This window comes from Miscanthus floridulus, chromosome 9 (genome assembly GCF_019320115.1).
Source record: "Miscanthus floridulus cultivar M001 chromosome 9, ASM1932011v1, whole genome shotgun sequence".
Classification (NCBI taxonomy): Eukaryota; Viridiplantae; Streptophyta; class Magnoliopsida; order Poales; family Poaceae; genus Miscanthus; species Miscanthus floridulus.
The window spans coordinates 24,657,151-24,673,136 of record NC_089588.1 but is presented as its reverse complement, the minus strand read 5'-3'; the positions used below and the strand labels follow the sequence as shown (position 1 = coordinate 24,673,136).

Below are 15,986 nucleotides of genomic sequence, written 5' to 3'. Positions count from 1 at the left end.
CCTCCATGTCTCCATGCTATTTTCCCCTCCTCTTCTTGTTCAAAGCAGAAGAGATAGATATGAGGGGATATGAGGCATAGATGATATTTAGACTATGCCAATCGATACACAACCTGATCACTGGAATGCAAATCCAAGCTGTTCTTCGTGAACCATATGTTTATATATGTACTTCAAATAACATCAGTTCATCAACCTCTACAGAAAAAAGGATTTTCGGAGACAACTTTTTGTGATTTTAGGAGGCAATGGAACTGTTCCGACTATGACAATAGAACTGAAGCATAGAAATGATTTTGTACACTTACACATATGAAGTCAAACATTTTTTTTCTCCAGTCTCTGACACGTTTTTTTATTTCAATGCAATGTTTTAAATCTTCCGCTATAGCTGCCCCTATAGCCCGCTATAGCCTTTTAAGGCAGGGTGCCACTATTTGTATTCATGTACAATTTAGCTGTTATATCCCGCTATAGCTGATTTAGCTCTACTATTAGCTGATTTAGAGGTATACCGCTAAACATCTTAGCCCGCTATTTAAAACTATGTTTCAATGCCATGTCACTAAAAAATATCCTACTTGATGGAATGCCCATGTTACTGTACACAAGATACTAAAAGTTCACGTAATTTCTGTGGTATAGTATATTATGTTGAACATCGAGATGATAGGAGAGAGTGGTGCATGTCCAAGACACCTCCTTTACAGCAAGTTGCATGACCTTAGCAGGAGAAGAGATATAGAAGGTATATGGAAAATAGTAGTTGGATTGGGTTTCCACCCAGTTTGCTAGGCTCACAAAAAGTTGTCAGACTGGGGGGGGGGGGGGGGGGTGCAGTTCATAACACGCTTATCTGGACAGGATCGAGCACAAATGGAGTAATTAATCATTTTTAAAAAAACACGTGTTGTGTACTGTTGTCTATTGCAGATGGTCATCTGTACTTTCTGCCAGCATTCTGCAATGCAAGATACATGCCGAAGGAGTGAGTGCGCAAGATATATGTAACTAATTACACTTTAATGCCACAACCACAAAACCAACACTGGTTCATCTGTATTTGCAAAGCTGAGTATTGTTGTGTTCGAGACATGATGTATCTCAGTGTCTTCCTATACTAACACTAGTGCAAGTATTTGCATCACTCTGACAAAACTTGTTTCAATTTGCAGCCATCTATTCTATTTTCATGTAAAATATGTGGTTCTAGGATTCAAACCAGTGACCTCTTGCCTTGGCATGCACCATCTCATGCCACCAGACTACACAATTACTAGTAACCAACAATATGCATCTATCCTTTTATATTAACATGTATAAATCTTATATTGAAAATTTTGGCTTCTAAACAATCTTAAATGACTGAGATGTGCAGGAGAGCAAATCTCACTAGCCACTGCTCGCCCAAACTGTGCAGAATCCATTGAATTACCATTAGTAATATGTGGCAAGTACGAATAGTGTTAGATTAATATAACACATATACAACGGTCCTTAACCAGTTGAAGAGAGTTATGTCATTTGAGGCCCTGGCTCACAATGACCCTACACCTTGCTGAGCCTCCAATCAACATTCATCATTAACCACATTTTATCAACCTTGACAACATGCTCATAGGCATAAGCGAATTATAACCACTGAACATTTTATATTAAGGGTTATGATGTTCATCCAAGATCGCTGGCAAAGAATCAACCATTGTTTTGTGTACTTGATGACTCTTAGATAGCGAACAGGCTTCCTAGTCACTATTCAACTTATATTGTTTCTAAGCATGCCTAAGCATTATTATCGTTACCTATCCCTCGATGAACATCCCTATACATATCACTATACAAGGTGAAGCAAGATTAACCATTATCCATATGTCAACTCTACCATTCATAGGTAGCATAATGCTTAAGTAAACAATAGGTTATTGATCTAACATAGAGCTCACTATATTGGGATGCCTGCCTTTCATGATGACCTCATGGCCTTGGGAGATCATGGACACTTGGTGTCCTTCACTATTACAGTCATTCCTGCAGAAGTTAGATAGGAGGACGTGTAGGATAGATGGAAAGACCATGAGATGAGGAGATCGATTCAGTATCCTTCTTTGCGGAAGACTTCAAGAGAAATAACAAAATGCTCCACATTGATTAGGGGTTTGTGAGAAGGTGTGCGTACGCATACTACTGTTTAGGGTGAAAGACTTTCAAAGGTGTAGGACTTAGGTACAACTAAAGTTTCTGTTTAGGGTGAAAGGCTTTCAAAGGTGTACGACTTAAGTACAACTAAAGTTTCCATTTAGACTTTGGTGCAAACATGAAGAGGATACATAGATTGTTTGCCGGTGCCATCATACTGTCAGAGCATCTCTAACTTAGGTGATTGTCGTCGGGAGTTTGCCATTACCCGACTGGAACACATTTTTCCAGTTAACTAGAGTTTTACATTGGCAATAGTTGTATCCATTAAGCCTCTATTCCCTTTTCAATGAGACAACATCAGCAGCACCATCCATGGCCTCTCACTTTTTGCCTTATCTTATGTCCGTTTGGTAGTGTTGGGTGTGCGGTGCCATAGTGAAGCATGAATGTTATACAATGCCAATGATGTAGCAACTTTATCATAGATATATTCTGGTGATATGTAGCACTATAAATAACAAATGTCGTTCTGTTGTATAGTTAATAAGAAAATGGCGTAGAAGCGACTATGCCTCCTTGGCTTCTTAATTAAGAGAAGGAGAAAACGCAAAATCGTTTGATGAGTTACTCACCACATGGTATGTGAGATTCCAGGTGTATGGTTCAATGTGTACCTTGATTTGTGTACATTGAATTAAAGTATATATGTGATCTTCAGTAAGAACAATATGCGTGTATTACATTATGAGAATCTCTCGACCCGAAATTGGGGTGGTCTGAATGATGTCTTCTCATATCTCCCTATTCTGTTATGGACTTACAAGAGCACGGGAACAGAAGCTCAGACTCATGCTGGCTCCATGCATCACCAGCAGCCAACAGTTCATCACTTACTTTGGTGACGCTCTGCACGATCATGGCATCCATCAGAATCGATTACAGCATGGTTGGCCTCGCTTGGCGCCAATCCTTGGCGAATGGCATGAACGATAGCACGATGATATCTGCCTGCCATTTCCCTCAGCTCAATGAAATGCTGGGAACTGAGGCTAGAGTTCTCTGTAATGTTCTGCCATCGAGGCCTAACAAAAAGTGGATCCAATGGATGGAGGTGAGCAGCTGGATGCAGCATATGACGGATTCAACGCCAATTTGACCCTACGGATTCAAGAACAAAAATCTGAGGATGGTCAAGTTGCTGAAGTACCACAATGGTGGTTCAGTCTATTTGTTGATTCCTTTTTGCCTCCTATTTCCATGTTAACATCAATGCTTTCATAGCAATCCATCACAAATACCATACTTGCATGCCACCGATCCACACGCGACATCTTCAGGATCTTTGTAACGGTAGAGTGACACAAAACAATCCATGTGGCAAACTTTCTCACATGACATCCAACATCATGCCTAACTATCCAGATTATAATGCTTACAGAAAAGTACATGTTTTGCCAAATTTATGCAGTTTGAATTTTCTTCTCCCTCCTAGGCTCAACTCTTTGAAATCTCAATCGAATTCTTATCAGAGTTAACTCGTAGCTCATCTTGGATTCGCCGATCCAAGGTCAAATATGCAGTGGTAAATAGAGCACTACCTCGCATCCACCAGAACAACAACACCTGCAAAATAACATAACGACAATGCCATGAGTACCTTTCGTACTTGCAGGACTTAATTCCAACATATAGATATTTGGTGGATGCAAAGGGTATTTAATGGGCATTTGTACATTTGTGAAAGGTACATGGCATTTCTTAGATGACATGCTCATGATCCATTTCAAGGTATTATGATTAAAGAAATATGGTATTTAGAAGAGTGATTAACACATATACGCCACAATGTCATCATGTTCCATCATTTCTGTACCATGGGTATAGAAAGTAAGAACAACCGAATGGATCCGTCCAGAGGGACTTCAGGCTTTCAAACACTGCAGAGGTGTACTACTGTACCCACATAGAAGAACGGGACTAACCTCCATACCTTGTGCACAAGATAAGGGTTGCCTCATGTCTCCCAATCTTTCCCTAATCCGGCCCGAATGTCCGACAAAAGGTTCGACTGGTGCCCGGTCAATGTCCTGGGCATTCCCGACTGACGCCACCCCCTTGCTAGTTTCACGGATAAACTGGTCGCAATTAGCTACTTGGCATGTCGACCTCATTCGCGACATGTGGTCTGTACGGGTGGTTACTTGGACTCACGTATCCCAATAAACAGTCATTAACTGCTCCATGAGCTACATCGTTTGAGATCCCAAACTCACAATGACCTACCCCTTGCATGAGCAAAGTTACCAAAGCGGTATTCAAGTTCATAACTTTTAGTGATATTATTCCTTAGCTAGATTAGTGAAGTAAGTGTGAACATAGGGTTGATATGGGCTCTTGTGGTTCGGATTTGTGATGAGTGATTGTCAACGTGATTCGCGTCTTGGGTTGAGTTTGTGAACTAACCTTGGCGTGAGTTGGGTTGTGCAACATTTCTCTTGGCTTGTGGTTCACAGGTGTAGAGCTGGAGGTGGTGGTCGACGGCGAGGTGAAGGTCAAGTAGGGACGTGCCGTGCCGATGGACTGAGAGTAATGAAGGATGGACATGAGGCTTGGACTAAGGGACCAGGAGGCTGGGTGACCAGCCATGGTGGCTGACATCTGGGGACATCGACAAGCGCAAGTGTACATAGGAGTGACTGTGTTGACCGAGTCAAGACGGCGGATGTGCAAGTCGAGCGTAGGCTCTGGAAGACTTGGCGCTCGGGAGGTCAAGGATGGAGGTGACATGCGTCAAGCTACGGGGGACGCGCATGGAGTATTCTACTCGCGGGTGGTTTGATGGTTTGGGCCTCAAAACCACCGGTGGACAGTTTATGGGTTTGGGCCTCAAAACTCGAGGGAAAGTTCCGAGGAGGAATGGGGCGGCACATGGCGGAACAATAGAGATTGCATCGAGGCAAAGGAAATCTTTGTAGGAAGCATGGCCGTTCGATCGACAGAAAAAGAGTTGGACCATTACGCCCTTAGGTCAAGTGGTTCGACTCATAATATCTAAGGGCATTAATGGAATTGCGTAATAGGCCTATAAATAAGATGGGGCTGCCTCCACTCCACCTCATCACTTAAGTCAGCATTTTCTTTCATCATTGCTAGAGTTCCTCCCACTAGATTGTTGTGATCCATAGATGAACTGATCGAATCTGTGTACTCGAAACCTAAGTGGGAAGTGAGGCATTTACCTCACCTTGTCCTCCGGGATTTAGATCATGAGTTGTGTCTTGTGATTTTCGTTTGGTGTTCTTCGTGTTCTTGTTTCTCCCCTCCCCTGTTTTGCTTCGATTCGTTGATTTTGGTGGGTTTTAAGTTGTCCTGGTTGTTTCTAGATGGGCAAGGACGTGTGTTGAAGTGTTTGACCAAAGGAAATCCTCAGATTCCACATGAGCTCATAGATCAGGGCTGATTTTGTTTTGGGGAGAAAACTTGCTCTTGCACCATTTTTCTTTGATTCATGGAGTTTTGATTTGTCTTAGGCCATGATCCTTTGGAGGTAGCCTTCCTACTACCGGTTGATTCCTTCTACAAAGTTGCAGGTCGATCCAAGTTGGTTTCGTTGAGTTTTGGTCTTGAAATCGATTTTTCCCAAAGTCTGCTCGTGCATACCAGACATGTCTGGTTGGCATATCAGACATGTCCGGTAGACAAACTTTCGAGTTTGGAGCTGAAATTTGGTAGATACCTACCTCAAGGTGTCTAGAGGCTGTGGTTAATAATTCATGTTTTTTGGACAGCGTTTGGGAGGCTTTTTTATTTTTCTCCCGAAGTAGCTCTGTGCTGTTCAGTGCAACTTGGACATGTTTGGTAGGCACACAGGACATGTCCGGTAGGAGCTGCGGGTCCAAGTTTTGTTCTAGTTCTCTACAAGCTTCTCGGACATGTCCGGTAGGAGGGCCAGAACGCTGAACTTGCTATTCGCTTCTTGATCGTTTGAGCTCTGTTTTGAGTACCGTCTTTTGCGTTGGCTTTGTGGTGTCCCGCGGTGTTCTTCGGGAACATCCACCGACTCATTTGGGTAGTGGACATCATGTTGATTGCTTCGTGTGTTATGCGGTGAATTTGGGATAGTGGTCGAAAAGTTATGAAAGAAATTTTACGGCTCCCATTCACAGCTCTGGTCGCCGTTTTTTGGTCCTTCAATTGGTATTGGAGCTGGTTAAGGATCATTCCACCTTAACCGGTCCATGATCCACGAAGGCAACATGGAGCGCAGTTCCGACAAACTGCCATTCTTCGATGGAATAAACTACCCCTACTAGAAGATCTGCATGTCTACGCATCTTCATCGCATTGATTGGCGAGTTTGGAAGATTTGTGAGGATCCTAACTATGAGGTGCTTGCTGCTCGTGTTGGTCAGGAGCGGATTGACCAACACAACGCAAATAGCAAGGCTTGTAGTGTTGTCTTTTTGAGTCTTTCGCTTCCTAAGTTTGAGAGAGTCTCTGATTGTGCTACTGCTCAAGAGATCTGGGTGAGCCTTCAGAGCTATCATGAGGGAACCGCATAGGTCAAAACCAGACTCTTTGAGACATACAAGAGAGAGTATGAGAACTTCTCTCAGTTGGATGGAGAGTTTATCGATGCCATGTCTCTCGCTTTCAGTTGATTGTGAACAAGATGCGGGCAAACAAGCCTCAGTTGCCTTACGATGATCATGAGAAGGCTCTCAAGTTACTATATGCCCTAGATCGAAAGGTTTGGGATGTTAAGGTGTTCGTTATCATTGAGTCTGCTCACTATGACACCCTCACCATGGATGAGCTTTTCAGCAAGCTCAAGTCCACCAAGATTGATTACCAGACCCAAGCCAAAATCAAGAACCCATCTGCACCTACCATGGCTTCGGTCTCAGGTAATGGCTCAAGTTCTTCAGCTAACCCTTCACAGATCTCCTTTGCCTTGTCTTATTTGGTGTCTATTATGGAGGAGCAAATGGAGGCACTTGGGGACGACGAGCTGGCACTGGTCATCAACTGGTTCTCACGGTTTCACAACAACCGCATGAACCACCAGCATGGTGGTGGTCCAAAGGATGGTTGCTATGGCTGTGGAGATCCCAACCACTTCATCGCCCACTGCCCCAAGAAGAATAAGAACCTCTTCAACAAGCATGACTCCGGCAAGCGCAAGGACAAGCGCGAGTACAACTCCGGCAAGCACAAGTCAAAGGGAGGATTCGACAAGGAGGTGCTCAAGATGTACCTCAAGAAGGCCAAGGCCTAGGAGCGCGCCTTCCTCGCCTCCCTCAGCGACCCCATCAATGACTCCGACGACGACCGCACTTCTTCCCCTCAAGTGATGATGAGTCCGAGAGGAAGCGCGAGGACAACCTGATCGGGCTTTGCTTCATCGCCGGTACCACCCATAGAGGGTTTTGCATCATGGCTGTCCATGCCAAGGTGAAGGCCAGCAAGGACATGGTTCCCATCGACGACAACACCTCTGAGGTAACCCCTTCCATTGATGATCTTGTTGCTGAGCTTGAAACCATGAACCACACCTTGTTTAGCCAAGTTAAGCTGCTAAAGCATGCTACCCATGAGAAGAAAGAATTTAAGGACAAGCTAGAAATTGCACTGAAGGAGCTTGAGGCTTCAAAGAAGTGTGATGTGGTAGTGTCTAACGAAGTTGAGTGAGATAAATGTGCTATTCACATGTCCAACCTTACTTCTTTTCAATCCAAGTATGTTGCTTTGCTTGATGAGAATGATGAGTTGAAGTCAAGGTCTAGCTTGTTGGGTGTGTGCAAGTCCTGCTCAGGCTTGCAATCTGAGCTAGCAGAGAAGGTTGCTAGGATGTTTTTGCTTGACAAGGCAAGTTCAGATGGCATTGCTGCTAAGTGTGTACGTTGTGAGGGTTTAGAGCTAGAAATTGAGTCTTGCAGGCACAACAAGATGAGAATCGAATAAGAAAACACATACCTTCGGTCCATCTTGAGCTAGGTGTCATGCAGTGAGCCGTAGTTGGGCATGATGATGATCCAATTCACATGGGGAACTGGTGCATATAGTGTAGGCTTTGCTTTCGGTGGGAAGGGTGAAAATATCTATGGCAAGGTTGGTGAGTACAGTGGTTTGAACCCAAGTGAGAAACCTTCCACTACTCCCAAGTTGATCAAAATCACTCCACCTAAGCCCACTGAGCCCACTGAGCCCACTGTCAAAGATGGGGTGTTTGAAGAACCTCCAAAAGCTCCACCTCAGAAATAATTTTGGGTTCCAAAACCTAACTATCTAAAGAACCCACTTGACACTCTACCAAACTTCTTTGAGGAGCCCCTTCCTAGAGCGAAACAACCACCAAGAGTGAACCATACCCACAAGAGATTGAGCCAACAACCACCCAAGAGAGAGGTGAGGTATCTCTGTGACTACTGCCATAGGGATGGTCACCTTGTTGAGTTTTGCTTTAGGAGGAAGAGAGATGTGCGGCAAGATTATGAGTTGAACAACCAGACACATGTACCCCCAGCCCCATGGCATACATGTACTGCCTGTTTAGAGGTGCAATGCGAGGCCTAGTGGTGCAATACCTCAAGGTGCTAGGCCTCAGGTTGCGAGAACACACGGTGGTCATGCCCGGCGCCCGGCGAGGTTCAAGTCATGGTCAATATGATTTTGAACCCCATGGTGGTGCCTTTAGCTTTCAGTCCCACAGATCTAGTGGACCACATTTTCCCCCATGTGGTGATCGCTTCCCTCAAATGAGACATGGCATGTTTGGTGTTTTCCTAACACTTTTCATGGGCAAATGAGCCAACACTGGTATCCTTCACAATTTACTAACCCTAGTGTTGCGCCATTTACTCATCCCTTGCCTTTTTATTGATGTAGGATGGAGGCCTAGAGAACACGTGGCTCATTGATTCCGGCTGTTTGTACCACATGACTAGAAGTTCAAAATGGTTCTCCAGCCTCAACCCCGTGCAATGTAAGGAGTACATCACATTCGGGGACAATAGCAAAGGTAAGGTGCTTTCTGGTGGGACCATTCGGGTCAACAAGAGTTTTGTTTCGAAGGATGTTGCTTTTGTTTCAAATTTGCATTTCAATTTGCTTTCAGTTTTGCAACTCCTTCAGGATGGCTTTGAAGTGTGCTTTAAGACCAGCTTGTCTCGAGTTCTTGATTCTTAGGGAAATCTTGTTTGCTAGATTGTCCCTTTTGGCGGTGTCTTTTGTGCTGATTTTTCTCACTCCTTTGGCTCCTCTCGATATTTGGTGGCCGGATCCTCCTCTGAGCTTTGGAAGTGGCATAGGAGACTGGGTCACTTGAGCTTTGACTTACTAGCTAGGTTGAGCTCACTTGACTTAATCCGAGGATTGCCCAAGTTGATATTTGAGAAGGATTTGGTTTGCCACCCTTGTCATCATGGGAAGACGGTTGCCGCTTCTCACCCACCTATGAACCAAGTCATGACTAAGGAACCCGACGAGCTACTTCACATGGACACAGTTGGTCTAGCTTGGGTTCGGTCAGATGGTGGGAAGTGGTACGTTCTAGTGATCATGGACAACTTTTCTCTCTACTCTTGGGTGTTTTTCATGGAGAGTAAGGATGAGGCTTTTTCACATGCTCGGGATTTGATTCTTTGATTGCAAAATGAGTTCCCTATGAATGACATGAGAGTGATTCGTAGTGACAATGGCACAGAATTCAAGAATACTCATTTTGAAACCTTTTGTGCTTCCTTGGGCCTCGAGCATCTATTTTCCTCTCCTTATGCCCCCCAGCAAAATTCTGTTGTTGAGCGCAAGAATTGGACCCTTGTTGAGATGGCTAGGATGATGCTGGATGAACATAGGACTCCTAGGAGGTTTTGGGCCGAGGCGATCAACACAGCTTGCCATGTGTCCAATCATATTTTCCTTCGGGCTTTCATGAAGAAGACTTCTTATGAGTTGCGATTTGGATGACCACCCAAGGTAAGCCACTTTAGGGTGTTTGGATGCAAGTGCTTCATCTTGAAACAAGGTAATTTGGATAAGTTTGAGTCTAGGTCTTTCGACGGTATTTTTCTTGGTTATGCTTCTCACTCTCATGCATATTGTGTTCTTAACTTTGAAACTAATAGAGTTGTGGAGACCTGTGAGGTCACATTCGACGAAACCATGCCTTGTTCCACTCATGTCTTTGATTGTGTAGGTGATCAGGAGATTGGTGAGAGCATCTTTGTGGAGGAGCAGGAAGATGCCGATTGGGGTGATCCCGAGCTGACTCCACCGGCAGCCCCTCTCGAGCCTACGATGTCTACTTTAGCTCATGGCCCTGATCTCTCTTCTTCTACTACTTGGGATCCTTTCGAGCAGCCTCCTCAGTCTACGCCGGCTGCACCTGAGGAGGCCCCAGCTGCCGTTGAGGGGGAGGCGGCTTCTTCAAGGGAGGCACCATGACACATTCAGCATCGCCACCCACCTCAGACCATGATCGGTGACATCGACTAGCGAGTCACACGGTCCAGGTCATATCACATCTCACACTTTGCTCACTCTGCTTTCATTGCTTCTTTTGAGCCTTGAGATGTTGGACACGCTCTATCTAATTCTAATTGGGTCAATGCCATGCATGAGGAGTTAGAGAACTTTGAGCGAAACTAGGTGTAGGTTTTAGTACCACCTCCACCAAATTGCCACCCCATAGGTACAATGTGGGTTTTCAAGAACAAACAGAGTGAGGATGGGGTGGTAGTGAGAAACAAGGCTAGGTTGGTAGCTCAGGGGTTTTGCTAGAAAGAGGGTATAGACTATGAGGAAACCTTCGCTCCCATTGCTTGTTTAGAAGCCATTAGGATCCTTTTAGTGTTTGCAGCTTCGAAAGGTTTCAGGCTATATCAGATGGATGTGAAGAGTGCTTTTCTTGAATGATTACATAGAGGAAGAGGTTTATGTTAGGCAACTCCCTAGATTTGAAAATCCTATGTTTCCTAACCATGTTTTTAAACTCCACAAAGCCTTGTATGGGTTGAAGCAAGCCCCGAGAGTCTGGTATGAGTGTTTGAAAGCTTTCTTGCTTGATAAGGGTTCTAAGATGGGTTCTATTGATAAAACATTGTTTCTCCTCAAGCATGGCACTAACACTCTCTTGCTTTAGATATACGTGGATGATATCATTTTTGGTGGCTCTTCTCATGCACTTGTTGCCAACTTTGTAGATACTATGAGCAGGGAATTTGAGATGAGCATGATGGGAGAATTGACTTTCTTCCTCGAGTTGCAAATCAAGCAAACCCAAGAAGGGATGTTCATACACCAAGGCAAGTACACCAAGGACCTACTAAAGAAGTTTTATATGGGCTATACCATGCCTCTTTCGATGCCCATGTCAACCACGATGGGTCTAGACACTGATGAGGAAGGAGAAGCCATGTACCAGAAGGAGTACCGAAGCATGATCAGATCCTTGTTGTACCTGACGGCAATGAGACCGGACATCCAGTTCGTGGTCTATCTATGTGCACACTTTTAGTCTTCGCTGTGCACATCCCATCGTCAAGCCATCAAGCGGATCATGAGGTACCTCCGTTTCACACCTGAGTTTGGACTTTGGTTTTCAGCTTCCTCCTCTATTTCTCTTTACGGGGATTTTGATGCAGATTATGCTGGTTGTCGCATTGAGCTAAAGTACACATTGGGGACTTGTCAATTTATTGGATCTTCACATGTGTCCTGGTCACTCGCAAGCAGTCCAGCGTTGCCCAATCCACCATAGAAGATGAGTATGTCGCTGCTGCTTGTTGCTCCCAGCTGCTTTGGATGATAGCTACCCTGAGAGACTATGGCTTAGAGTTTAGGCGAGTGTGGCCTTTGCTTTGTGATATCACCAGTGCCATAAGCGTAGCTAAGAATCCCGTTCTCCACTAAAAAACCAAACATATAGAGGTGCGCTTCCATTTTTTTCAAGACCACTATGAGAAAGGGGATATTGACCCATGCCACATTGACACCCAAAACCAGCTAGCAGATATCTTCACCAAACCCCTTGACCAAGCCCAGTTTGCTCGATTGTGAGGGGATCTTGGAGTTTGTTTCCCTTTTAGAGGAGGGGAACGTTTGGGTGTTGTATACTAGTTTTGTTTTCATTGTAGCTTAGCTTCTATTTTTGTCTTCTGTATCATATTGCATTGCATTACATGATGTATATTAGAGCATTTTGAGCTTCATGATTATAACTATTAGATTGAGATTATGCTCTATTTGGGATGTTCGATATGTACATGATGCTGCTTATGGCATAGGCTCTTATTGATCTATTGATGCATGTTATGACCTAAGCTTGTTTTGCAATCTGTGAACTTGATTAAAAATTGTTGAAACATGAAAATTAGTTCACCGCTGAGATTGGCAACTAGCATGTGTAGGACTTGTTGTGATCCCTGATGCTAACACTTATATACTAGGTTGCTATGTCTCATGCCTTTAGTCATTCACTTGCTTGGACAACTATTCTTGTGCTAAAATCTGAAAATCAAGCTAAGTGATGAGAAAAGATCGAGATGGGTCTGTACTGTCCCACGTCAAGGTATCGGGACGGCTTCCAATTGCACATTTGGATGAACTTGAGCCTTATAGTGGATGCCGAAACCATTGTCTTAAGCTTCTGATTGTCAATGACATAGGCTTGGCATGGTTGCTAAGATAGGCCTGACAGTACCGGTAACCTCTCGCACACGCATGTTTTGACTAATTCTTGTGTTAAGCTGCAAACTCTGATAAAATTAAATTTGATGAAAACACAAATCTTAGGTTCGTTTTTGACATGATATGTGAACGCTGCTTGGGGTAGTTAACCTTGTATAGATTTGTTAGTGCTAGGTTGATTTCCTACTTATACCTGCTATGTGCTACTTTCAGTGGTGAACCCCTTCTTGAATTGCTTAAAATTGATCAAATTGCTTAAATGCCATATTTTGTTTCACTTGATCAATTTGAGCATTTGCTAGCACTTGTACTTGTTACACACACATAACAGCTCTAGTTAGAGCAACTTTTCAATATGATTGTTGTACTTCTAAAGCTCATGCATTTCTGCATTCTTAGCTTATTTTGAGGGGAGTCACAGTTTTTCAGGGCTTGATGTGTGCATGTGTCAACAAGGGGGAGAGATAGTTCACTCAGCTCCAAGGGGAGAGTTTATACATCGACCTTGCTGAGTGCATGCATTCATTTGTGAGATTGCATCTATTTAGGGGGAGTTGCACCTTGAGTTGCTTTTGCTACATGTGTTGAGCCTTTGCCTCTTCTAGAGGGTCGAGCAGTTCTCATTGAGTTTTGCTAGTGGTGTTGAGCCCATTGCCTCTTCTTGAGGGCTAGCTGTGTTTTGCTTGGTCGCCTCGAGCCGTTGTCCATGTCTTTGGGGACCAAGTTTTGCTCTTTGCTCATTTCAAATGACCCTATGTTAGCTTTTCTTTGGCTTTTGGTCATTTGGGTGAGTTCTCTATTTTTCTTCTCTTCTTTTATTTCTTTTTCTCAGCTGTTGTGTGTTGGTGTTGACAATGAACACATCAAGGGGGAGATTACGAACACAAGGTTGATATGTGCCCTTGTGGTTTGGATTTGTGATGAGTGATTGTCAACGTGATTCGCGTCTTGGGTTGAGTTTGTGACCTAACCATGGCATGAGTTGGGTTGTGCAACATGTCTCTTGGCTTGTGGTGTGCAGGTGTGGAGCTTGGAGGCGGTGGTCGACGGTGAGGTGAAGGTCAAGTAGGGACGTGCCGTGCTGATGGACTAGAAGGTGAAGGACGAACGTGATGCTTGGACTGAGGGACCAGGAGGACAAGTGACCAGCCACGGTGGCTGACATCTAGGGACATCGACAAGCGCAAGTGTACATGGGAGTGACCGTGTTGACCAAGTCACGACGGCGGACATCCAAGTCGAGCGGAGGCTCTAGAAGACTTGGCGCCCGGGCGATCGAGGATGGAGGTGACAATCGTCGAGTTACGGGGGACACGCATGGGGTACGCTACTCGCGGGTGGTTTGATGGTTTGGGCCCCAAAACCACTGGTGGACGGTTTACGGGTTTGGTCCTCAAAACCCGGGTGAAGGTTTTGAGGAGTAATGGGGTAGCACGTGGCAGAATCACAAAGGTTACGTCGAGGCAAAGCAAATCTGTGCAGGAAGCATGGCCTGTGGGCATATCGGATATGTCCGGTAGACATACTTTCGATTTTGGAGATGAAATTTGTTAGAGACCTACCTCAAGGTGTCTAGAGGCTGTGGTTAAAATTTCATGTTTTTTGGACACCGTTTGGTAGGCTTTTTTTATTTTTCTCCTGAATAGCTCTGTGTTGTTCAGTGCAATTCGGACATGTTCCCGGTGTAGGCTTGGTGTTCCCGGGTTCAATGGCTATAAGTCTTGAAAATTTAACGGACACTCCATGGAATATCGCGGACACTTCGGTGGTCCATGTCCACAGGAGATAAGGTTCCAGTGGCTAGTTTTCCTGGGGTTGTCGGACACTCTGTCGATATGACAGACACTCCATCAAGCTGTCAACCAAACCTATGCTCTTAGGTGATCTTGGGTTCCAAACTTAGATGTGCTCAGCTGTGATCTATGCATGTGCAAGATATTTCTAGGATGGCTTATGTGGCAGAACCGCCCGAAATAGCACACTTACGGAGGCGCTCGTCTTCCACCAGACACTAAGCACCCCAAAAGCAGGCTACAACGGGCGGTATCCGTCGGGCACACCCTGAGGGAGAACCCGAAAGATCCACATTTTTCCCAAGGATCTAATAATGAGAACGAGTTACAACACAAGTCCATTTCATACATTAGAGTTTCTTAAAAAGTACATTATTACAATACCAAATACCAGAGTGTGGAATGATAACAGCGGAATTTAAAAATAACATCTAGCGGTAAGGGGCGAGGATTCCGTCTGAGCCCACCAGAAGGATCCTCCACACAAAGGTACTCTTCAAGCATCACCTGCAACAGGGGTAAATAAACCCTGAGTACACAATGTACTTGCAAGACTTATCCGACTAGTGGGAATAATTTCCCGACTCCAAGGAATATGATAAGCTATATGGCTTGCTGGTTTTCTTTAGCAGAAAGCAATACTAATAGTGTGTCCTTATTTATGTATTATTATTATCAGCCGTATTAAGTTATCATCTAGCCAATCTATATAAGCACATCTTCTACTTTCAAGCAAGAGTTGAGCAATCAGTTCCATTTCTTCTCCTTTCAACTTTCAGTTCTTACTATGGTGCTAAACCGTAGACAAGCCGTACCGGATTTCCCAGCGATTCGCGAATCAATGTGCCCAGCTGGGTGCCCCGAAGACACACGCCGCACTTGTACCCTAGGCACAAGCAGGACTAACCCATCACTCTCCTGTCCCGGGTGTCCAGGTCCCCGTCCAAACTTGGACTCCAAGCCCCCACATCCTGAGTCCCGGACTCGCTGTGGTGCAAGGACCTCCACCACCTCCTCTTCCCATCAGTCGGTTCGGAAAGAGCCGGATCCATGACAAGAGAGCAACAAGTCTCCCTGCGCCCATACCCAAGTATGTGCTCGGGACAATAGATCTGTGACTTGCCTAGAGCCATATGCAACGACTGGTCCTTAATTGACACAGACAGGGAAAAAGTGTAACCGAGATATGCCCTGTTGGCCGCAGGACACAACCCTTTACACCCACCAGAACCCAACCATATCTCTGCCTGGTCACCATTTTCCTTTCCACCATTTTATCATGAGTGGTCATATTTACCACCTATTTGCGAGTAACGACAGGTTACTCATGCTACCGATATCCTGAGCATAGCAGCTACTCGACCT

General features: G+C 44.7%; 1 pseudogene; it reads left to right on the top strand.

Annotated features, from left to right (window-relative positions):
• The first annotated feature begins 6,461 nt into the window (after window positions 1–6,461).
• LOC136479492 (uncharacterized) lies at window positions 6,462–9,327 on the top strand (annotated as a pseudogene).
• The last annotated feature ends 6,659 nt before the right edge of the window (window positions 9,328–15,986 follow it).